Source organism: Schistocerca nitens, chromosome 7, assembly GCF_023898315.1.
Source record: "Schistocerca nitens isolate TAMUIC-IGC-003100 chromosome 7, iqSchNite1.1, whole genome shotgun sequence".
Classification (NCBI taxonomy): Eukaryota; Metazoa; Arthropoda; class Insecta; order Orthoptera; family Acrididae; genus Schistocerca; species Schistocerca nitens.
This window is the reverse complement of record NC_064620.1, coordinates 480,530,133-480,556,767: the sequence shown is the minus strand read 5'-3', so window position 1 is coordinate 480,556,767 and position 26,635 is coordinate 480,530,133.

Here is a 26,635-nt window from a genome sequence, read left to right as displayed (position 1 = left end):
AACTGCACTGACAGAAGTTGCAACAGAGACAACGTGTATCGTGGAGTAAAACCTTTTCTGTTGAGTGTGTTAATATATTGCAACCTCCTACGTATATGACACAGAAGATTATGCATGTAAAATTAGAGCTCAGACGGGGGCTTACCAGTAGTGTTTCTGCCAGCGCACAACTGTCGACTGGCACGAAAAAAAAAAAAAAAAAAAAAAGCAGATAATGGAAACTGACAGTGGTAAATAATCGACAGTGGTAAACAAAGAACCCTCAGTTACAAACCGTAACCTGGCTTGCGGAGTATGCATGTAAATGTAGATGTAGAAAGCCGAGTTCTGGCGAACTTCATCGATTTTCATTCTGATGTGAAAAAGAGGACTACAGTCGTTTTCTTTTTTTGTTTTTTTTTCTCAGTGCTGTAATGTTTCCTCGGGCCATATGTAACAGTCACCTGACAGAAGCTTATGGTTCCAAATGGGTTTACAACTGCTGCTACTTTACTTTTACCAATAGTAACACCACTTGATTATATTCCCCGCCATGTCATAGAAATAATCATTGTAATGCAGGTTTTGGTGCAGTGGGATTTGGGCTGGAAGTTGTGCACGCAGGGGACTATTTTATAAAAACATTTATTAACAATATGAATGAAATCTGACTTTAGAGTGCGGCTTAAGCAAAATAAAACACGACAAAGTACTAAACCAAGGTTTTAAGTACGCGTCGTTTACTATTTTACAAACTTTAGAGCCATTTGAAAGAAAAAATCCTGTATACACTAAGAGCAACAATTTCTGAGATGAACAACAAATATAGTAAACTGCAAGTAAAAATGATAATAATAATAATAATAAAACAAAGACCAAAAGGTTTGGATACCACCAACAGTCATAAAATCAAACAGGGTCTTTTATCAATTTGTAGCTCTTTCTAGATAAAGCCATGAAATTGGAAACCTCGAATGTCAAATTACCACCAGATGTTATCATTTAAACCATGGACTTCACATGTATTAACAAAGGGCACAACTTTGGAGAACAGTAATGCGTGCAAAAAAGTGAAATATAGTTTTCCATAATCGTTGACAAGAACGTTACAAGCTTTCCCTAACAATTAAACAACCATTAAACTAAGGCGCAACGGCCTGAAATTTAGAATTTAAGAAAAATAACAAGTATGAAATGTCAGGACTGGCCACTGCCTCTATATGTCCAGCGAAAAACAAGATTCGGCGCTGTAGCTAACCTTAGAATCGAATCAGTGCAAAAAAAAAGTCTTCAAGTCAAATCCCTTAGACCTTGGCATAATAGCCCGGAATATTTTCTTAACTGTAAAAACAATTTTAATATTAGGCGCTGCGGTCTTTTCTTTTCCTCAAAAGAAAGAAAAAGAAAAAATAAGAAATGGAGATAAATCCCTTAAGGGGCTCCGGAACGCCCTATACTTGCAATGTTAAAATAACGCTTATAAATTACATCTTTCCTCACAAAGTATTTGAGGTAGGAAGTTGAACTTTTTACAGATTATTTATTGGAATATGGGCTACAACTTAACACAGGGATTTTACAAAATTTTAGTTCAGTTATTAAAGATGATTTTTTTTCAATTGTAATGAAAATTCACAACATTTTTTGCAATTTTTTATTTATATATTCAAAAATATACAGTTTTTTGGAAAAAGGCTGTGTTAAATTATGCAGAAGGTACTGTGTAACATTTACTGAAAGTTTGAAACAAATATGTTTGGAAGATCCTTAGAAAACATGTAATTAGTATGAGAAAATAAAAGTTTTGGGAATCGAGCGACAAAGATTGGATTAACTTTTTAGTGCATTCCAGGTCCATAGGATGGATTATCTTCATCCTCTGCAAACTCCTCCTCCAGCTTTCTCTTGTTCCTCCTCCTGTTTACTCTTGCTTGTATTTCTAGACTCTTTACAGCCCTGTCTGCAGCCCGAAGGCGTTCCTTGTCTAAAGCAAGCATCGCTCGTACCATGTTAGAACCTATCTTCATTCCCATATTTCTAAATACCTTTGGCTTTACAACATTTCTCCTTTTCTTAAAAGCCTTCAGAGGATTTCTAATAACTTTACTTTTACTCATTATTATACTTCAACAAAACAGAGACTCAAGAAACAGAATTAATTACGAATATTTTCGAGATAACGACAGAGTAAATAATCATGAAACAATCGACAATCACACCAGCGATATATATTGAACCATCACAGGTTAGCCACAACACATACTTTATCTCAAATCACTAAAATGTACCTGATGAACACGGACGTTAATAATAACACCATTTGACAGCAGTTTAACAGCGCCACAGTGGGTCACGCCCATGTAGAACACATTTCAAAAAAATTTAAAAATAGTTGTAGTCTTCGGAATTGAATAAATTATATATCTATTAAAAGGTAATAGTCTCCAGGTTCAGAAAACGCAAAAAAGTAAAAATTGAACTTTTCATGATTTTGAGCCTTTCTGGAGCCCCTTAAGCACAAGGTTTAAGCCACGCATGATACATTTGGTTGGTAGTGCCAAATTCAATAAATGGAATGCAACAAGGCGATGACCTGACAAAATAAGAAATAATTAAAAACTATCTGTTTGCATCTAGATACTGCGCTCACGAAATACAGTCAGCTGTTACCAAACCAAGCGTAAGGTGCCCAAAGATAGAGCCGTAACAGCCCGCGACATCAAAAGAAAGGGGATAAGGGGGACTGAAACATTAAATAATCTCAAAAAAAAAAGCCTAAGCTCCGTCCGAATAGGCCTTGGATGGCCTAACGGCACTGACCGGCCGCCGTGTCATCCTCAGCCCAAAGGCGTCACTGGATGCGGATATGGAGAGGCATGTGGTCAGCACACGGCTCTTCCTGCCTCTTGTCAGTTCACGAGACTGGAGCCACTATGCCCCGTCAAGTAGCTCCTCAGTTTGCCTCACAAGGGCTGAGTGCACCCCGCTAGTCAACAGCGCTGGGAAGACCAGATGGTCACCCATCCAAGTGCTAGCCCAGCCCGACAGCTCTTAACTACGGTGATCTGACGGGAACTGTCGCCTGATAAACAAAATAAGAGCCTACCGAATATCAGACCAGCTGTGTGTCTGGATTGAAGACTTTTTAGCAAACAGAACACAGCATGCTGTTATGAATGGAGAGACGTCTACAGACGTTAAAGTAACCTCTGGCGTGCCACAGGGGAGTGTTATGGGACCATTGCTTTTCACAATATATATAAATGACCTAGTAGATAGTGTCGGAAGTTCCATGCGGCTTTTCGCGGATGATACTGTAGTATACAGAGAAGTTGCAGCATTAGAAAAATGCAGCGAAATGCAGGAAGATCTGCAGCGGATAGGCACTTGGTGCAGGGAGTGGCAACTGACCCCTAACATAGACAAATGTAATGTATTGCGAATACATAGAAAGAAGGATCCTTTATTGTATGATTATATGATAGCGGAACAAACACTGGTAGCAGTTACTTCAGTAAAATATCTGGGAGTATGCATTCGGAACGATTTGAAGTGGAATGATCACATAAAATTAATTGTTGGTAAGGCGGGTACCAGGTTGAGATTCATTGGGAGAGTCCTTAGAAAATGTAGTCCATCAACAAAGGAGGTGGCTTACAAAACACTCGTTCGACCTATACTTGACTATTGCTCATCAGTGTGGGATCCGTACCAGATCGGGTTGACGGAGGAGATAAAGAAGATCCAAAGAAGAGCGGCGGGTTTCGTCACAGGGTTATTTGGTAACCGTGATAGCGTTACGGAGATGTTTAGCAAGCTCTAGTGGCAGACTCAGCAAGAGAGGCGCCCTGCTTCGCGGTGTAGCTTGCTCGCCAGGTTTCGAGAGGGTGCGTTTCTGGATGAGGTATCGAATATATTGCTTCCCCCTACTTATACCTCCCGAGGAGATCACGAATGTAAAATTAGAGAGATTCGAGCGCGCACGGAGGCTTTCAGACAGTCGTTCTTCCCCCGAACCATACGCGACTGGAACAGAAAAGGGAGGTAATGACAGTGGCACGTAAAGTGCCCTCCGCCACACACCGTTATGTGGCTTGCGGAGTATAAATGTAGATGTAGATGTAGATGTACCACTGCGGCAAGGCCGCTGGCAATTAAACTATTAAACCAAAAGAACAAGCAGTTTAAAACAGGAGAAGATTCCCATACTAAAAATAGTTCACCAAGTTTAAAAATATGTTGCGCTGTTAAAATAAGGGGTACTAAACTGGCACAGAATAAATGCCTGGCTAAGCCCTCAGAATGAGAAAAACCGCACTTACGTGAAAGAGTTACTGGATTACAGTTACGTAAGTTTAAGAGCTGCGATCTCCACGGCGAAGATGATGCAGGCCAATGTGGCGTGTAGAAATACAGCTGCAAAGGTACTACTGTCCAAGAGCCCCATAAGGCGGCATACCACATGAAACGTCACATTTGGAAAATTGTAAATTGCTATGCTGGTAAACCTCTGCGTTATTTGATATGGAAAGAGCTGAGCAAAACTGAACGTACTCAGACATTTCTCTCTTTACTTATTCTGATCAACACTGAACTGACACACAATTATTTTTAGCGCAACGCAATCTGACTTTAAATAATCCCTACAAAAGAATGGCTCTGACTAACAATAACCAATCTTTTATGAATCACCTCACAAAAGTCTTCCTTACTCGAACTACTACTATACTACTATATATATATATGTTGTCAGTTTATGATATCCAGTATTATAAATTTACTCTTTCTAATGGACACACGTCCATATCGGCCGCTCTCAAAATTTTGCCACCTCTCTCCCCACATCCACCACTGCTGGCAGCTCTCCTCCAACTGCGCAACACTATGCGCTGTTCATATACAACTGCCCAACACTACAATAACAAGTATTCCAACAATGCCAACCAGCCTCAGACTGCACACAGCACAGTAAGTGATTTTCATACAGAGCGCTACATGGCGTTACCAACATAACAACCTAAATAGCCTACTTACATAGCCCCCATGCTCCCCACAAAAAAATTTACAAATTGTTTTGGGCAGTGCCCAATAATTATTTGGTAATTTTTTTATATGCACACACTTATTGATACAATGTTGGTCAAAAGTAAAAATTGTTCTCATAAAGACAGTCCTGATCAATTATCACAGTAGTAATTGCAGTTTTTTTTCTCAAAGTCTGAGCAGTAAAAGAAAATTCATACGGAAGTAGTGGAATTCCATGCAGGCTTGAAGAAGTAGTGTTGTCCTTCAAACGGAAAGACACTGCTGACTCTTGACATGCAGACATGTAATGGACCACAACGGAGCAAACCGTAGCAGAGTCAGTCGAGGTTTTGAAGAATGTTGGTATTTAGGTCATCACCGAGCAGACCCACTGTAGTCCTGGTAGAGATTATGGTATTAGTGGGCTACTCAGTGGTCTACAGCAAACTCCACCTCGCTGGGGTTTCGGGTTTGTAGAGAAATAGTTTCCAGTCTATATCTTCGGAATTATGTGGTGCAAGCGATCGACAGGATACTGGTGTGTGCTTGATATCGAGAAGTACCGCGAAAATGGTGTGATATTATAGCAAACCATGCAGATATGCACGTGTTCTTGTAACCCCAGAGTCTGGAGATGGGTTCAGAAAAGCAAGCAAGCAAGCAGGTCCGGACCAGAAACACTAACGCGTTGGTGTCAAGGGGGAAACGAGCCTGAATTTGTAGAACAGTTCTAAGAGTGACTTCGATTCACTGAGGGTGCTCTGTTCGCATGTAGGGTGTGGAGGACTTGTAACCGTCATCTGCGGGAAATTATCTAGTGCTGTGAAGAGTATATATGGTGCTGTCCATCTTCATGATATATGCACGAATGATGTAAAACAGGTGATTTTGTTTGATGCAGGATACGAATTATGTGTTCACTACATCGCCACGATACGTGGTGATGTATTGCTGGGTTGGAGATCTGTTTTGCGCTCTAATATTCAAGCCCCTGTCCTCAGTGGGAGAGCAATGTAATTAAGAGTCCTTCTGTTTTTGACTATATGTAGGACACATTTCAGGGTTTAATTGTCGATGCGGTATGGTGATCTGTATGCAGCACAGTCATAATGCTTTATTCATTCACAAGACATCTTTTGTGCCGGGATGTAGGAGTGTCTAGAAACTGATTTGAACAAGATGGGTGCAAGTTATGTACGGAAAGTTCTGAGAAAGGAAGTGTTCAAAGACAAGTTGAAGAATACCATCCATCTCTGATGGGGATGCCGTCACTCATCCGCCACTGTGATATTAGGACATCTCCAGAGCTGTAGCTGTAGGATATCGAACATTCCGGCCATTTCTTTCTCTTCTGTGAGACAGTGCTTCGAATTCTGTTTGTGTAATTGTTCTGATTCCCCCCCCCTCCCCGTCCCCCGTCAGCGCTTAGAGACTGCACTCTTTCCAAACAACAAGAATGCTTTTATGATTAATGGTGTTTTCAAGAGCATGCAAAGGCCTTTAGTGGTGAGAACATTTAACGTTTTTGAGATGTATATTGATAGTAGGACGAACATTTTGCGCGATGTGTCAGCCATGCTCGGTACACATGCACGGCAAGATGTAGCTCGTATGCCCCATTACAAACAATGCAACCTGTGCTATTGTGCTACATCAGTATCCACAGGTATAACATCATCAATGGTAAACACATATGCTGTCCAGAGGCATCTCACACATGGGGCCAGTGGGAGTGCGCCTTGGAGTTCTTTGGTGTCAGTGTAACATTCGAAGTACTCTAACTGTATACCCACAAGCAGACCCAACATTCACCCGGTCGCTGTAGGCAGCAGCGGCGTGAGAGTGGTGGCTCACACTGGCTTGCGTCTAGCTGTAGCCTCGGTGAGTGTGCCCTTGGAGCGACTGCACTCTGCAGATAGGTCTTCGATCCCATCCTGTAGCGTCAGCAACAGTGCCTAGGTGGTAACGTATTTTGAGAGGAATTTCTCAGGTTCAGTTATGAAAGGGATGCTGCTGCCTCATGCTAGAGGGACCTGAATGGGCACCTGTGCTTGGCTTGGCAGTTGACGGCTGCATCACTTTGTGGGGTCTGCCTGTAGCCTCCTGTGTGGTCCAGTGGACAGGGGATGATGGGCGGTACTTGCGCATTTTGATTGTGTGTCTGTTGCATTATTTTGTGAGCAGGTCTGTAGGCTGTGCTATGCTTTATCTGGACAGTTTATGAGTTGATTCTTGAGTTTCTCCCGGCGTATTTGATAATCAAAATATCCACGGGTGTTCTGCCGGTCTATAGTGTCCAACGGGCACAATATTTCGGCGATCGTACATGTCGCCATCATCAGGTGAACTGACGGACTGAGCTCCTGTGAACGTGCCGGCACGGAGATCCGTACGCTAAGGCTGCTGAGAGGGAACTGGGATCGGTCGCGGCGGCGGCCGATTTAAATACCCTCCGCCCGCGGCGCGCTCCCTCCGGCGTCCGCGCCCCGCGCCACGGTCGCGCGGTGGAACAGATTGCGACGTCGTCTGAGATGACGTCGGTGTGATGGCTCTGTCCGCCGTGGTCGTCACAACTATACGTTTGCTCGATGTACTCTTGATTAACCCGATCGCTGGTTCCCAAGCCTTGGTAAGATTATAGCCACAGTCGCGGTTTATGAGGTCGTCATTGGTGCGAATTTCGATGGCCTCTCTAACAACGCTGTCCCAGTATCTCGACGTCTGTACCAGAATCCTCGTGCGGTCATACTCCATGGCGTGATTTTCCGACAAACAATGTTCAGCGACCGCCGACTTGCTCGGATACATCAGTCGAGTGTGCCTCTGGTGTTCACGGCATCGATCCTCGACGGTACGCATCGTCTGACCAATATACGACTTGCCACATTGACACGGAATCTGTTACACGCCGGCCTTCCTCAAACCGAGGTCATCCTTGGCGCTCCCCACCAGTGCACGAGTTTTGTTTGGAGGACAAAACACAGTTCCGACCCGGTATTTCTTCAGAATGCGGGCGATTTTCCCCGAGAGTGCGCCTGTGTATGGAATAAATGCAGTGCCTACCTCCTCCCTCGTGACTTCATCCATCTCAACAGGTTGTGCTGCAGTGGTTGGGCGGAGAGCACGTTGAATCTGCCACTCTGAGTACCCATTTTTTCGAAAAACAGTTTTCAGATGTTCCAATTCCTGGGGTAGACTCTCTGCGTCAGAGATAGTGCGCGCCCTATGTACTAGAGTTAAGTACCCCATTTCTCTGTGAAGGGTGGTGGCAGCTGTCTGCGTGCAAATACAGATCAGTGTGCACACTATCTCTGACGCAGAGAGTTTTATATGGTTCCGTCTACAGGTCAGTGGAAGATCCCGTTTCCAGCATTTTGAAACAACTTAGCCATAAACTGTTCACTGATGTTCGTGGCAGAGAGAACTGACTTAAGCCATATTACATGTTTCTGGGTACCGACGCCTATACTGGGTGACAATTCGGGAGGACGACGGTTCAATCCCGTCTCCGGCCATCCTGATTTAGGTTTTCCGTGATTTCCCTAAATCGTTTCAGGCGAATGCCGAGATGGTTCCTTTGAAAGGGCACGGCCGATTTCCTTCCCAATCCTTTCCTAACCCGAGCTTGCGCTCCGTCTCTAATGACCTCGTTGTCGACGGGACGTTAAACACTAACCACCACCTACTGGGTGACGTAGCGCTCCATGATTCGAATATACTGTTGGATATAATTGTATGATTCGAATATACAGGGTGATTCAAAAACAATACCACAACTTGAAAAATGTGTATTTAATGAAAGAAACATAATATAACCTTCTGTTATACATAATTACAAATAGTATTTAAAAAGGTTTTTTTCACTCAAAAACAGGTTCAGAGATGTTCAATATGGCCCCCTCCAGACACACGAGCAATATCAACCCGATACTCCAACTCGTTCCACACTCTCTGCAGCATATCAGGCGTAACAGTTTGGATAGCTGCTGTTATTTCTCGTTTCAAATCATCAATGGTGGCTGGGAGAGGTGGCCGAAACACCATATCCTTAACATACCCCCATAAGAAATAATCGCAGGGGGTAAGATCAGGGCTTCTTGGAGGCCAGTGATGAAGTGCCCTGTCACGGGCTGCCTGGCGGCCGATCCATCGCCTCGGGTAGTTGACGTTCAGGTTTCATAACTAACCTTTTTCGTAGGACTCTCCATACAGTTGATTGTGGAATTTGCAGTTCTCTGCTAGCTCTGCGAGTCGATTTTCCTGGGCTGCGAACAAATGCTTGCTGGATGCGTGCTACATATTCATCACTCGTTCTCGGCCATCCAGAACTTTTCCCTTTGCACAAACACCCATTCTCTGTAAACTGTTTATACCAACGTTTAATACACCACCTATCAGGAGGTTTAACACCATACTTCGTTCGAAATGCACGCTGAACAACTGTCGTCGATTCACTTCTGCCGTACTCAATAACACAAAAAGCTTTCTGTTGAGCGGTCGCCATCTTAGCATCAACTGACGCTGACGCCTAGTCAACAGCGCCTCAAGCGAACAAATGTACAACTAAATGAAACTTTATAGCTCCCTTAATTCGCCGACAGATAGTGCTTAGCTCTGCCTTTTGTCGTTGCAGAGTTTTAAATTCCTAAAGTTGTGGTATTCTTTTTGAATCACCCTGTACTATTGGATATAACTGTATCGTCGATACAGTGATTCACCCCAGCTTCTTCGCTGCACCACTGCGTGGACGGATGAACTCATGACATTCTTCCCATCACACTCCCAGAAATATATGTAGCCTTCATGGTTCAGCTTCGTCGTACAAAAATTCAACCATTATCAAATGTTACAGGATTTCATTACACCTCCAAAAGGATGACGGAACATCATCTGGTTCCCCATAAGGAAGAGTTGCAGCGGAAGGGTCTTGGTGAGAGTAATCTAAGTTCATTCAGTCACCACGCAACCGAAATGTGTCACATTATCCTCTAAATTCCTGCCAATCAATTTTTGGAATTGTTAACTGCCAACTTCGATAAGCCCATCGTAAACTAAATTCTGGTATTGTTTCATGGATATTACAACTAATAAAAGTCGCTGACGTAGTCTAAGCATAAACTAATGTATCCATAGATATATATAAAATGCAAGTGATATTTCGAGGAATATATTTCACAACTTTAACGCATAATTTTCTAATAATCGTCATGTTTTATTGCATAATCTGTAATAGGTAACTGAAATCAATACATTGGTTTCTCCATAAAAAATGGATTGTCATCAATAGTTACATACTGTTGAGATGTATCTGACAATAAAACCGTTATACAAATGTTGTAGTAAGAAATTTAGTTCATTTGACCATTATTCATTTACAGTGTGTGTATGATGGATTCCTGTGGGATAAAAAACTGGTACATGTGTGACAAAGTGATTATAATGGAAGTGACAGTGATTTGTGAAATGATTATCACCCTCAATTTAATCACCGGATGACAATAAAACGAGCATAACTGGTTCGCTTCCTACGCATGCGTCAAGGGAGAAAACACAACGGTCAGTATTTTATGAACTTATAATGGAAACAGAATGTTTAGTGCGACAAGGATTACCTTTCATACTTCACGTGATATCCTTGGGGGATATTGTCGGCAATTTATGACTCTGAAATCTGCAGGAAGAAGAACATGCTTAAATGACTAATAGCGTCTGAAAGCGCTACATTGGATGTTATAAAAAGCGTAAATATTGCAATAAATTCATACGTAAGATACTACTCTGCAGAAATCGTAGGGAGTATTATAGAGATGTGTGATAAACCTATGCTAATTATACATTCAGTAAAATACTAACTTGAGGAGGCAGCTTATAGAACTACGTTCTGACATTTTATTGCTGTGAATCACACAGCCGGGCTTTGATTACATCGGAGATTTAAAATCAAATGCTTTATTAAAGGTGTCTTATTTCCAGGTGTATAGTTAAGTTGTTGTCGACGCCTGCCCATTACATCGTACGTTCACGATGCAGCTCTTTGGCTTGTGTGCAAGATGTTCCTCTGAGACTTTTACGAATCCGTTAGTAGGACAGCATCAATCACAGACGTTGTCATCGGAAGAATGGTTTGGTGCAGCTTTCTGCGTTACTATATCCTGTTCAAACCGCTTCATTTCTTCATAACTATTGAAAGGGTACAGTACCGCCCGACATTGAAAATAGGTACGAAATACTTCGATATTTTTGTCAGAACAACACTTTTTCTGTAAAGTAACTCAATTTCAATTAATACAGCGAAGCCGGATACCAGTGTGGGAAAGAATGACAACTTATTTATTTAATTGATCACATGTGCACTCCCTCAAAATAAATCCCTACATCCAGTTTGGTGAGATCTGTGAAATGAATGAATGTATGGTCGTCTGCTAACCACAGATAGTGAATGGGAATATATGATCATCTTTGAGTCGATCCTTTGGCTACCTTTGGTGAGACCAAAGAGATGGAAGTTACCAGAGCTTTGGGCGTCTGAAATGTGGCTGACCAATAAGGTAGCAAGGTGCTTCTCCCACTTCGAGAGAGGTGCGAGAGAACCGGAATACGGCCATGTTTCGGCACTCTGCCGCTGGACCTTCTGCTGTAGAGACCTGTTTTTTGTTGTGCTCCGTAATGAAAGAGTGGAGGCATGGTATGGATGTGGAATATTTAAGACTAGTTAGAATTAATAATTTCTCTTTCTCAGGAACTTTTGTGGGGAGAATTAAATGTGAGGCAGGTAATTTTAAGGGGATTGTAGTAACCCAACGGTCACAATGAGCCCACGTGTAGTTGTAAGTTGAGATGCTTCCGTGTGCTTAAGTTAAGCTGAATTAATAGCGTGTGTACAATAAGCTGAAATATTTAAGAAATAGCGTGTGTATCATAAGTTGAAATATTTAAGAAATATCATTCCGTGTGACGCTAAATTTAAACTCTGAGAGAGAATCAAGGTGAGTCGGCCGTCTTTCCAGCAACGCCACTTGGCTTGCATTGCACAGGAAGACGTGCGTTTATCTCCAGAGTTCACAGTAGGAAAGTAGAATTACAAAGTGGGGCTGTGTCGTGTGAAACTGGGATAAATATTGATTGAAGTGGGAAAGCGGAAAGTGATAACGTTGTAACCGTTCTTTGTGTAGTATTTCATATTGTTGTGTTGTGTATGTCATGTAATTTGGGTATGTGTGTTTTGCATGGGAGTAGCAAGGTAGTTTCGAAAGATTTGTGGGTTATGCGTGTTCCTTCTGTATCGCTCGATCTGGAGGATAGTTTCGTGAGGATGATTGTGAGAGTCGAAGTGTGAGGTATAATAAAAGATCCACCATCCTATCCAGGAAGTGCACTGTTGCGGTAAATAGATTACGAGACCATAGTATCGAGATTCACTAATGTAAAGCCATGCCCACTGGGCGGAATTTCTCATGTGATATTGTTGTAGGTTGTAGAATTTGTGTGTTTAGGAATAAATCAAATAGTGAAAAGAAAGAGATTGGTGGCCTTTTTCATTAAATTGTATGTTGTCATAATGTCCCGAATTTATATAAAAGCCGTTAAATCAAAGACAAAAAGTAAATGTGGTATTGCCAGTGCGTAGTGTGCAGTCAGAGTTCTATAAATCACTGATTGTCAGATGCGTGTTTCCGTTGCGTGTTATTCACACAGGAGGATAATTTGTAACTAAATAGTAAGATACGAGAATTCATGTTACTCGATAAATTAAGGAAGAATCCACTCGCTTGGCAAACCACTCATCTTGCAGGCCTGACTGCTTGATGCCACAGTATGAGAAAGGCAAGTGGGTGCCTCTCATAATTTCGACCCTGCCAGGATTCCTTTTGTTAGGATATTTTTGATGCCAGGATTCCATTTTTGTCACGATAATTTTTAAGCCCGGATCATTTTTTTAGGATATTTTGTTGTTAGGGTTTGCTGTTAAATTTTATTATTTTTTGATGGGATATATTGTGATAGCGCTAAGAAGTAAAATTTTTTTTGTTTGCAATTTCTTTCTGGATTGGTGAGAATCTTTTATTTTATTTTATGCAATTAATTGCAATATCGCACAAAGCTGGAAGATCGTTTCATATTTTTTTTTTTTTTTTTTTGCGTAATGTCCGTAGTAACTAGGTCGCACTCGAAAAACGTAGCCACAATGGAGAATAACGATTCTGGCATGAACGTAGCAGTGCAGCGGGAAGTAGCTGTTGACCATGGGTTAATGAGCGAGAAAGACGAACACTCCGAAGAGGCTGTATTGTTCAGTGGACCGCTGCAAGGGGATCCTTTGTGCGGCGGGCTTTGTCCACAAAAGCGGGCTTTTCCCGACGATGCGGGCTCGGGACTACGCCAGGTGTGCAGTGAAACTGCAGCTACCCTTAGCGAAGCTACGGTTTCTCAGGCGAACGAGGTGAGCGCGTCGGAAGTAACAAATTACGATGTGATACTGGAGTATTTACAGATGATGGATAGGGAGAATAAGCAAAGATGGGCAGCAATCGTAGTTTGTTACTTCCGACGCGCTCACCTCGTTCGCCTGAGAAACCGTAGCTTCGCTAAGGGTAGCTGCAGTTTCACTGCACACCTGGCGTAGTCCCGAGCCCGCGTCGTCGGGAAAAGCCCGCTTTTGTGGACAAAGCCCGCCGCACAAAGGATCCCCTTGCAGCGGTCCACTGAACAATACAGCCTCTTCGGAGTGTTCGTCTTTCTCGCTCATTAACCCATGGTCAACAGCTACTTCCCGCTGCACTGTTACGTTCATGCCAGAATCGTTATTCTCCATTGTGGCTACGTTTTTCGAGTGCGACCTAGTTACTACGGACATTACGCAAAAAAAAAAAAATTATGAAACGATCTTCCAGCTTTGTGCGATATTGCAATTAATTACATAAAATAAAATAAAAGATTCTCACCAATCCAGAAAGAAATTGCAAACAAAAAAAATTTTACTTCTTAGCGCTATCACAATATATCCCATCAAAAAATAAAAAAATTTAACAGCAAACCCTAACAACAAAATATCCTAAAAAAATGATCCTGGCAAAAAAATTATCGTGACAAAAACGGAATCCTGGCATCAAAAATATCCTAACAAAAGGAATCCTGGCAGGGTCGAAATTATGAGAGGCACCCACTTGCCTTTCTCATACTGTGGCATCAAGCAGTCAGGCCTGCAAGATGAGTGGTTTGCCAAGCGAGTGGATTCTTCCTTAATTTATCGAGTAACATGAATTCTCGTATCTTACTATTTAGTTACAAATTATCCTCCTGTGTGAATAACACGCAACGGAAACACGCATCTGACAATCAGTGATTTATAGAACTCTGACTGCACACTACGCACTGGCAATACCACATTTACTTTTTGTCTTTGATTTAACGGCTTTTATATAAATTCGGGACATTATGACAACATACAATTTAATGAAAAAGGCCACCAATCTCTTTCTTTTCACTATTTGATTTATTCCTAAACACACAAATTCTACAACCTACAACAATATCACATGAGAAATTCCGCCCAGTGGGCATGGCTTTACATTAGTGAATCTCGATACTATGGTCTCGTAATCTATTTACCGCAACAGTGCACTTCCTGGATAGGATGGTGGATCTTTTATTATACCTCACACTTCGACTCTCACAATCATCCTCACGAAACTATCCTCCAGATCGAGCGATACAGAAGGAACACGCATAACCCACAAATCTTTCGAAACTACCTTGCTACTCCCATGCAAAACACACATACCCAAATTACATGACATACACAACACAACAATATGAAATACTACACAAAGAACGGTTACAACGTTATCACTTTCCGCTTTCCCACTTCAATCAATATTTATCCCAGTTTCACACGACACAGCCCCACTTTGTAATTCTACTTTCCTACTGTGAACTCTGGAGATAAACGCACGTCTTCCTGTGCAATGCAAGCCAAGTGGCGTTGCTGGAAAGACGGCCGACTCACCTTGATTCTCTCTCAGAGTTTAAATTTAGCGTCACACGGAATGATATTTCTTAAATATTTCAACTTATGATACACACGCTATTTCTTAAATATTTCAGCTTATTGTACACACGCTATTAATTCAGCTTAACTTAAGCACACGGAAGCATCTCAACTTACAACTACACGTGGGCTCATTGTGACCGTTGGGTTACTACAATCCCCTTAAAATTACCTGCCTCACATTTAATTCTCCCCACAAAAGTTCCTGAGAAAGAGAAATTATTAATTCTAACTAGTCTTAAATATTCCACATCCATACCATGCCTCCACTCTTTCATTACGGAGCACAACAAAAAACAGGTCTTTACAGCAGAAGGTCCAGCGGCAGAGTGCCGAAACATGGCCGTATTCCGGTTCTCTCGCACCTCTCTCGAAGTGGGAGAAGCACCTTGCTACCTTATTGGTCAGCCACATTTCAGACGCCCAAAGCTCTGGTAACTTCCATCTCTTTGGTCTCACCAAAGGTAGCCAAAGGATCGACTCAAAGATGATCATATATTCCCATTCACTATCTGTGGTTAGCAGACGACCATACATTCATTCATTTCACAGATCTCACCAAACTGGATGTAGGGATTTATTTTGAGGGAGTGCACATGTGATCAATTAAATAAATAAGTTGTCATTCTTTCCCACACTGGTATCCGGCTTCGCTGTATTAATTGAAATTGAGTTACTTTACAGAAAAAGTGTTGTTCTGACAAAAATATCGAAGTATTTCGTACCTATTTTCAATGTCGGGCGGTACTGTACCCTTTCACCACCGGCTACCCATGCAGAAAAAAATGGCACGGTACTATCCTTGCAATGCGAGGGTAGTTCCGAACATTTTTTTAAGAAAACTGTATTAGAACAAACATAGCAAGTCATCAAAATACCCAGGAGGAGACCTTAGCCCCTGGTGACCTCAAATAGACGACCAAATATTGTTACTTTACTAAATTATTGACAATTGTTGCATTATTGTACTCTCCACAATCCGGAGTAACGTACACATACAAATTTACAACAATCGACATGACAAATAAAACAATATATCGTACAAAGAAAAAAATAATGTTGAGATAAAAATTTGCTTTAGTTACTGGGATCTTCGTTATTTTTATGAGTAATCCAAATTTCAATAATTCTAAAACAAATAAAAAATAGTAATTGTACTCATGAAATTTTAAATAGCTCACCGTCCAAACACAGAGCAAGTAATCTGACATTAAATACAAAACAAAATCAACAAAAGAAAAACATTGCGTACACTAGTTACACGTAGAATGTCAGGCTCCATACCATTACTCTAAAATATACCTCAAACCTACAGAGAAATAACACTGAGAAGAAAAACAATGAAATATACCACAAGTTACATACTGGTTATGTAATATAGTTCGTCTAAGACATCATGTCATACCTCAAGCAATTGCCACAACTACTCGACAGTGAGTTTCACCTTATCCTTATCCACCAGTACAAATACCTGCTGCTGAGCTAGTCAGTCCATCAACTTTGATCAATACACGCAATAAATAGTTAGCAATAAGTGCTTGAATCCACCAGTAGCTCTCGTATTTTACTCTATTGCTCATTTCTCTGTTGTCACACATTTAAACGACAAGAACTTGCATTTCGACTAGCCTTCGTTACACTTTAATGTGAAATGTCACCACTGTGATAATAAAAATAAGTGGCTTCAGTCAAAACACCAACAAGATTATTACTATGCACGACATCAAAATGCATCAATTAATTCCGATATTTGTTGTGCAATGCAAACTCTTCTCCCCTGTGACAACCTTACTGATCAATGCTACAAGAGCCAGCCACTACGTTAGTATTACGCCACTGTCTAATACTTAAAGCATCATTGTACCAAATATTCTAATAAACATGTTACGTGAACTTGATAACCCAGAACAAACCAAAAAACAAACACTAACTATTCTAAACACAAATGATAATGAAATACAATTAAACTTGCTGTCCCTTCAGGAATGAAACATATAAAAAAAACATTTACACAATTACAAATACATTATTCCCTATCTTGCGAGTCACACGGAAACATTTTATTCTGCGATTTTCTTGGGGTCAAAAAGTTGCTGATAGTTTTCCTAGAACCACTGTCTCGGTGTCAAAGCTCTCCCATGGTTACCCGGACGAAAGTCTTTGAGTCACTCAAATCGGCATTTTGAACACGCACTGAACAGTAAACTGTATCTCTCATTAAACACAAATGTCATAGTCACTCTCAGAGTACCATCCACACGAATCTGTTCGTCCAAAAAATGGCCCTACAACTACTATTACCCACGGTTCTGTCCTTTCAGTTCATGGTGTAATCAAAAGTCGTAAGTTTCAACAAACAGCACTTATTCCCGCGCCAATTCAAGAAATGTCTCCTACTACAGTCGCAAATGTCAATGTCCCACTCTAGTTTCTTGCCTTCATACAATAATTGTTCACCAAACGACAACTGTCCTCTAAGTATACCAGGTGTCCCACATGCAATTCACAAAGCACACTTAACAAGTCACTGCCAAAAGTTTATGGATCCCACCATTCAGTGGTCAAGACAAAACAAAACAATCGTCCTGTCTGCTACAGACAAAATCTTTTCCACCACTCACAACGTGGAAACACCAGTCCTTCACTTTCCACCTTATGGAAAGTCGCAGTCGTCTTGTTTCACGGCTCCACAGTCCAGTACTAGTTAATAGTTGCTGGTAACAAATGCCCGCCGGGCTCTGCCGCGCCTCGTCCATTCCGCAGTAGCGCCGCTGCGCGCGCCGTTGAGCAGAAGAAACCACCCGCTGTTGCCTCCGCGGGATACCTTCCCCAGTCGTAAGGGTGGCGGAACTCATGAATGGCCAGTGATACGTGCGTGTCGCCCCAGGCCGTTGACCTGCTGTAGCGGGCGCGTGGAGTGTACCTTGTCCGACAGTGGAGTGGGGAGTGCCGCGGCTCTGTCACCCGTCGCCATGGCAACGTCAGCTCGGCCCGCGAGCGGTACGGGCGTTACGACACCCAATCAGTCAGAGCCTTCCGTGCATCTCGCAACATTACAGACAAAAGGATATTCTTACATTATTTAAATGGTAATAAAAGAATCTTTGTCCTAAAAAAACATAAAATTATACGCCCTAGTTTTCTACACACACAACATCAACATTTATCTATCCCTTTTCTATAGACAGCCCACACTCGTGCTATTCATTGTACCTGTCGTCCCTCATACAAAACATGAAAGTGTAAAAAAAAAAAAAAAAGGAATAATAAGCAATCTATACTGCTCATAATTACAATATCAAATAGTAGGCTACTCTAACATCCTATCACAGTGAAAATATTAGAAACTGTATTCTAAAACTACAATATACAATGAACTTTTGTGCTTGTGACAGACTGAAGGTAATACCCCTTGAAAGTGTTCTAACAGAAAATAAGAATAATCTACACAGCTCACAATTACCTACCACATGTTATTAAATAGTAAACTACTTTAACACCCTAACACAACAAACATTTTAGAAACTGATGACTCTAAATCTACAACATACAATGCACCTTTGTGCTTGTGACAGACTGAAATTAGTATCTTTCTATACATTTCACCTTTTTATTATATATAACAACATTTCTAGGACATGTATGAACCATCCACATGATGTCAGATCCTGACCTGCCATCGAGGTTCATCCCAATCAAACAATACATAATAATGTTTTAGTTACAGATCGGTAGCATTCCCTTTACAGGAGTGTGCGCATTGATCACACTACTCTACGACTCTCACTCATCAGACATCACATTTTCCTTCTCATTCAATCCATTAATACACTAACAGAATAGGTCTAGAAGTCAGCACACCTTAACACCACCACACTCACGACAACATACCATACCTTTGCTCCCTTATACTCAACCACATAACACATGAAGCTGCTTCGGAGATAGCTTTCCAGTCTCCGAATTCGTCCTTTCACTCTGGCACCTCTCTCCATCGGCTTACCTCCGCATTCGCTTTACCCATTAATCATTCTGCTAAACACCAACTTAGAATTGCGACATTTCATCTAAGAACAAAAAATACACAAATTAATCAACCTGCAAAATAACTGTACACATTCTTGGTACCGTTTTGATTGGTTATACTGGTACCAGGCTTCAACAACAACAAAAAATATTATTTTTGCCAAATCGCAAATTTTATGCTAAGAATTAGATCTACACTTATATTAATTACATCTTACGTCAGTATTCCACAACGTTCACCATCTGGGTCTCATACTCCCTTTACGTCCTTTCACATTGTGCAGTTGTCCTCATCTCTTCATTCGTATTTTTGCTCTCCATCCGTCCATTACTCCATCATTTCCTGGTCTTCCTTCGCCATTGGCATCAATCTCTATTGCAGCATACACAGGCCTCTCTGTAACATACATCTAAGACATGTCCAAATTATTAATTCTACTCACCTTTATTTACCACTGTTTCATCACGTCGAATCTCTCTTTATTAATCACACTGCTTCACGTCGCTTTTCTCCTCACATATCACCTTTATCCACTACTATTTATCACGTCGCTTCTCTATCTACCATCTTTAACTACTCATTAATCATCACGTCGTTTCTCCTTGATCCTCATTCATATGACAAAAAATACATACATACACCACTCTGTCGACTCCTGTTCATGACTCATTCGACCAGTCTATTCCGTCACACTTCCTGACATCCCGCCTGAAAATTCTTATGTTAGATTTGACCCTGCACAACGTTACACACCACAAATAATTACACTGACTATCTACCATAAATTGCCTAACTTAGATCTATCCTTAACTTTTCCATAATTTGATGTTAGAAATGTGATGAAGCCCACGAGATTGTTTTCCCTTGATCGTCTCAATCAGTACAGCATTTTCATGGACAATCAGCCTCACTCTGAATGGTCCACTATACACAGTAAAAAATTTGCTAGTTAGGAATCTGTGCCTGCACGAAAATTAAATGTGTGCCGAGAATATACAAGCTGGGAGAATTGGGCAGCCCAAGTGTTAGTAACTTTGGTGCTAGTGGCCTCTTTCACTAACACCAGATTCCGAATAACCATACACCGCACTTCATTATAACTGTCACCACGACAATGACATACTATAGATCAGATGGCATCTAATTTAAAAACTTCGTTCACCATGTTTACCTCTTACATTACGTGTTTAGTATCTACAATAGTCAAATCACACTAATTCAACTGGACTCATTGGCATTATTACATAACAATTCTTTTACTTTACTGTTCGAAATAAAATTTGCAAATTTTACTGAGATACCAGCCTAATAGATGCCATTACTGCCGTTTTATTCTCTGATCAGAAGTATGGTATTTGCATTCCTACATATTAGTAGAGTTTGTCTGCTACATAGACAATTTTCAGTGCCAGCTGCGTGTGTTTTACAGCAAGATATTAAGGGCTGATATGTTGGATTTGTTTCTCCTATTCTTCAATCTATTACGACAAGAAAGAAATACCAGGATTCCACGCTCTCCTGTCATTCTGATACCTGCCGTTCCTCTCCTCGACACTACCTGACCTATGAGTCGTGTCTCCGTTCACGATATTACTCTCATTACCCAATTCTTGTAACAAATGCTGTAATGACGCAGAATCGTCTACGCCTCTGCCTGCTATCGCTATATCTCTGCGCAATTTCACTGGCAACTTCGTTATATGGATCCTAATGAACTCCACTGGTTCGTATGTCACATCCAAGTACCTGTTTCGTCTGTACATCTCCTGATAGCACGACACTGAATCCCTTATACCACATTCGTTACAATTTGGCATCATCAATATGCTTTGCGTAACATGGTCCTGCTTACTTTTCGACCAGAATTCATTTAAATAGCTACTACAGTCTTTAAGGTCTTCCTCCATTTTCGCTCTAGCCTCGTCCCTCAAATAGTTATACACAAACTTCGTTTTGAGGAGCAGTCCCCACGATGGAGGTAATAAATCGTGAAATTGAGACAGCCTTGGACTATACCCAGTTGAGTTTGCCACCTGTTTTATCCGACACAACCGTTCTTCTGACTCTGTGAATTCGTCTTTCTCTTTCTGCCTATTTTCGCTTTCTGAGTTTATCTCACTCTCCCTCTGCAATCTACCTGGTGGTGTGTCACCTTCGCTACTGCACGCTAATTGCAACTGTGCTAGTTCTTCACTATGTTTCCTACTTATTTCTAATTGTGCCTCTTTAAACTGTAATGGTGGTTGTATCTCCTCCTGGTCGGCATAAACCTCTCGCTGCGTACTGTCAGAACCTGTCTCGCCTCTTGTACTGATCTTTTCTGCATCTGCACTAATCGTATTCTTTCTGACCACTACCTGTTTGATTCGCTCATCCGGCAAAACGTCCCCACGTTCAGTAGCATCACTCTCTATTGCAAATACTTGTACCTCCAAATTGTTAGCTTTTTCTTTCACGGCGTCACATACTTCCTTCACCGCATCCAGATTCTTCTCCCCCTCATCTAACCGATTATTAACTGCGGGCAGACGCTCATCGGTAACTGAGTGTACCTTCCTCATTGCCTCTTTATTTCCCTTATCCAATGCCTCCATACTTTCCTCACTATCTTTATCCATCGCTTCCCATCTTTCCTCATTACCTCTAAACATCGCGTCCATCATTTCCATTAACTCCCTATGTCTCTCCTTAGACTCCCTATCTCTCTCCTTATTTTCTCTATCTAATCTTTCGTTATACTACCTATCTCTCTCCTCGTTCTCCCTATCCATCGCTGCCCATCTTTCCTTCCTTTCCCTGTCTCTCTCCTTAGCCTCCCTATCTCTCTCCTCGTACTCCCTATCCATTGCTGCCCATCTTTGCTTATTCTCCCTATCCATCATCTGTAAATACTCCAGTATCACATCGTAATTTGTTACTTCCGACACGCTCACCTCGTTCGCCTGAGAAACCGTAGCTTCGCTAAGGGTAGCTGCAATTTCACTGCACACCTGGCGTAGTCCCGAGCCCGCGTCGTCGGGAAAAGCCCGCTTTTGTGGACAAAGCCCGCCGCACAAAGGATCCCCTTGCAGCGGTCCACTGAACAATACAGCCTCTTCGGAGTGTTCGTCTTTCTCGCTCATTAACCAATGGTCAACAGCTACTTCGCGCTGCACTGCTACGTTCACGCCAGAATCGTTATTCTCCATTGTGGCTACGTTTTTCGAGTGCGACCTAGTTACTACGGACATTACGCAAAAAAAAAAAAAAAAAAATATGAAACGATCTTCCAGCTTTGTGCGATATTGCAATTAATTACATAAAATAAAATAAAAGATTCTCACCAATCCAGAAAGAAATTGCAAACAAAAAAAATTTTACTTCTTAGCACTATCACAATATATCCCATCAAAAAATAAAAAAATTTAACAGCAAACCCTAACAACAAAATATCCTAAAAAAATGATCCTGGCAAAAAAATTATCGTGACAAAAACGGAATCCTGGCATCAAAAATATCCTAACAAAAGGAATCCTGGCAGGGTCGAAATTATGAGAGGCACCCACTTGCCTTTCTCATACTGTGGCATCAAGCAGTCAGGCCTGCAAGATGAGTGGTTTGCCAAGCGAGTGGATTCTTCCTTAATTTATCGAGTAACATGAATTCTCGTATCTTACTATTTAGTTACAAATTATCCTCCTGTGTGAATAACACGCAACGGAAACACGCATCTGACAATCAGTGATTTATAGAACTCTGACTGCACACTACGCACTGGCAATACCACATTTACTTTTTGTCCTTGATTTAACGGCTTTTATATAAATTCGGGACATTATGACAACATACAATTTAATGAAAAAGGCCACCAATCTCTTTCTTTTCACTATTTGATTTATTCCTAAACACACAAATTCTACAACCTACAACAATATCTCATGAGAAATTCCGCCCAGTGGGCATGGCTTTACATTAGTGAATCTCGATACTATGGTCTCGTAATCTATTTACCGCAACAGTGCACTTCCTGGATAGGATGGTGGATCTTTTATTATACCTCACACTTCGACTCTCACAATCATCCTCACGAAACTATCCTCCAGATCGAGCGATACAGAAGGAACACGCATAACCCACAAATCTTTCGAAACTACCTTGCTACTCCCATGCAAAACACACATACCCAAATTACATGACATACACAACACAACAATATGAAATACTACACAAAGAACGGTTACAACGTTATCACTTTCCGCTTTCCCACTTCAATCAATATTTATCCCAGTTTCACACGACACAGCCCCACTTTGTAATTCTACTTTCCTACTGTGAACTCTGGAGATAAACGCACGTCTTCCTGTGCAATGCAAGCCAAGTGGCGTTGCTGGAAAGACGGCCGACTCACCTTGATTCTCTCTCAGAGTTTAAATTTAGCGTCACACGGAATGATATTTCTTAAATATTTCAACTTATGATACACACGCTATTTCTTAAATATTTCAGCTTATTGTACACACGCTATTAATTCAGCTTAACTTAAGCACACGGAAGCATCTCAACTTACAACTACACGTGGGCTCATTGTGACCGTTGGGTTACTACAATCCCCTTAAAATTACCTGCCTCACATTTAATTCTCCCCACAAAAGTTCCTGAGAAAGAGAAATTATTAATTCTAACTACTCTTAAATATTCCACATCCATACCATGTCTCCACTCTTTCATTACGGAGCACAACAAAAAACAGGTCTTTACAGCAGAAGGTCCAGCGGCAGAGTGCCGAAACATGGCCGTATTCCGGTTCTCTCGCACCTCTCTCGAAGTGGGAGAAGCACCTTGCTACCTTATTGGTCAGCCACATTTCAGACGCCCAAAGCTCTGGTAACTTCCATCTCTTTGGTCTCACCAAAGGTAGCCAAAGGATCGACTCAAAGATGATCATATATTCCCATTCACTATCTGTGGTTAGCAGACGACCATACATTCATTCATTTCACAGATCTCACCAAACTGGATGTAGGGATTTATTTTGAGGGAGTGCACATGTGATCAATTAAATAAATAAGTTGTCATTCTTTCCCACACTGGTATCCGGCTTCGCTGTATTAATTGAAATTGAGTTACTTTACAAAAAAAGTGTTGTTCTGACAAAAATATCGAAGTATTTCGTACCTATTTTCAATGTCGTGCGGTACTGTACCCTTTCACTATTTCCACCCTACATCCCCATGAACCTTCTTACTGCAGTCAGGCCCAATCAACGTTTATCACCCACAATTTCCTGCTGCACATTCCGCTACCTTATTTTAGTCAAGTCGTAACTTGAACCCCCTGTTTCGAAAGTTAGAGTCAATAACTCTACTTTAGGTGTATGAATTAACCGCTTAGTCATCAAAATTCTTCTGTAAAGCCACACTTCAAAAGCTGCTGTTTTCTTCTCGTCTACGCCGGCACATCGGCCCCGTTTTACTTCAGTCCGCCAAGTTCAGAAATCACTTACCGACACTTAAATTTATATTAAACTAGCTGAGAATATGACGCACAGGTATTTATTTATAGCTGTGCATCCGCGCAGCTGCCACACAGCGTCTGGCCCCGTGCTAATGTTTAAGGCGTCATATCTCCTGAACTGTGAGTCTTAAAATGTTATAATTTTTTACTTACATTCAGTGGTACTCGTGTATACTGTCTGTAAAATTCGTCGTGAATACAATTAGTAGTAACGATGTAATAAATTATAACGTCATGCCTCATGCTGTGCTTTTATTGCGTGGACAGCAGAAAAGTAGTAAGTGATAAATATGTTTCCTTTCATCATTTTGTAGGGGTTGTCAATGAGAAAATTTTTTGGAAGTGCTTGAAATTATCTGCAATGTTTATTTCAAGTCGGTAAATGGTGTCTGTCCCGGCGTAACAACAAGCGTCGGCACGAAGATGAACACAAGAGCAGAGAAGTGTACGAGACGATGTCAACAAATAGCACGCTGACTGGGACGGTACCACGACAGAGCGGCCTCTAGCTGAAGAGAATATAAGCGCTGCTCCTGCCAGCATCGGCGGACAGTAGAAGACGGTCACTAGCAGAGAGACCTACGAGAACAGTGATATTAACGATAGCAGTGATTTACGACCGAGTGTGAATAACTTGCACTGACACTGTAATTAGCTAAGGACACTGATTATTTGAGTGTCGCTAATCGCTTGCGACAACTCGTTGTTAACTAAAGTTAAGTATTGTCGCTCTACTTTATTGTAATAAAAACCATTAATGTGATTTGCTTGAGTTGTTGTATGGGTATCCGAGAAAGCAGCATCCTTTAGGCACCCTGTAAGAGACGAGTGGGTAGCACCCCACGGTCTCTTTCTCAGCTAGAGGATAAATAAAGTCGGGCAACTCACTCTTGGCGGGCTGTGCTCCTTTCTCACTCCCATACCTACCCCTTTGGTTCTTACCCCAAACAACAGCGATTGTCACCTGACAGTAAGGTACATGTGTACCACGTTATGTTGAAATCGGTTCAGTGGTTTAGAGGCAGACGTGGAACTCACACACAAACAAGCACACACATATACACTGGGTGGTCCATTGATAGTGACCGGGCCAAATATCTCAAGAAATAAGCATCAAACGAAAAACCTACAAAGAACGAAACTCGTCTAGCTTGAAGGGGGAAACCATATGGCATTATGGTTGGCCCGCTAGATGGCGCTGCCATAGGTCAAACGGGTATCATCTGCGTTTTTTTTAAATAGGAACCCACATTTTTTATTACATATTCGTGTAGTACGTAAAGAAATATGGATGTTTTAGTTGGACCACTTCTTTCGCTTTGTGATAGATGGCACTGTAATAGTCACAAACGTATAAGTACGTGGTACCATGTAACATTCCGCCAGTGCTGACGGTATTTGCTTCGTGATACATACCCGTGTTAAAATGGACCGTTTACCAATTCCGAGAAAGGTCGATATCATGTTGATATATGGCTATTGTGATCAAAATGCCCAACGGGCTTGTGCTATGTATGCTGCTCGGTATCCTGGACGACATCATCCAAGTGTCCGGTCCGTTCACCGGATAGTTACGTTATTTAAAGAAAGAGGAAGTGTTCAGCCAAATGTGAAACGTCAACCACGACCTGCAACATATGATGATGCCCAAGTAGGTGTTTTGGCTGCTGTCGCGGCTAATCTGCACATCAGTAGCAGACAAATTGCGCGAGAATCGGGAATCTCAAAAACGTCGATGTTGAGAATGCTGCATCAACATCGATTGTACTCGTACCATATTTCTATGCACCAGGAATTGCATGGCGACGACTCTGAACGTCGTGTACAGTTCTACCACTGGGCACAAGAGAAATTACGGGACGATGACAGAGTTTTTGCACGTGTTCTATTTAGCGACGAAGCGTTGTTCACCAACAGCGGAAACGTAAACAACATAATATACACTATTGGGCAATGGAAAATACACGATGGCTGCGACATGTGGAACATCAGCGACCCTGGCGGGTTAATGTATGGTGCGGAATATGGGAGGAAGGATAACTGGCCCACATTTATTCGATGGA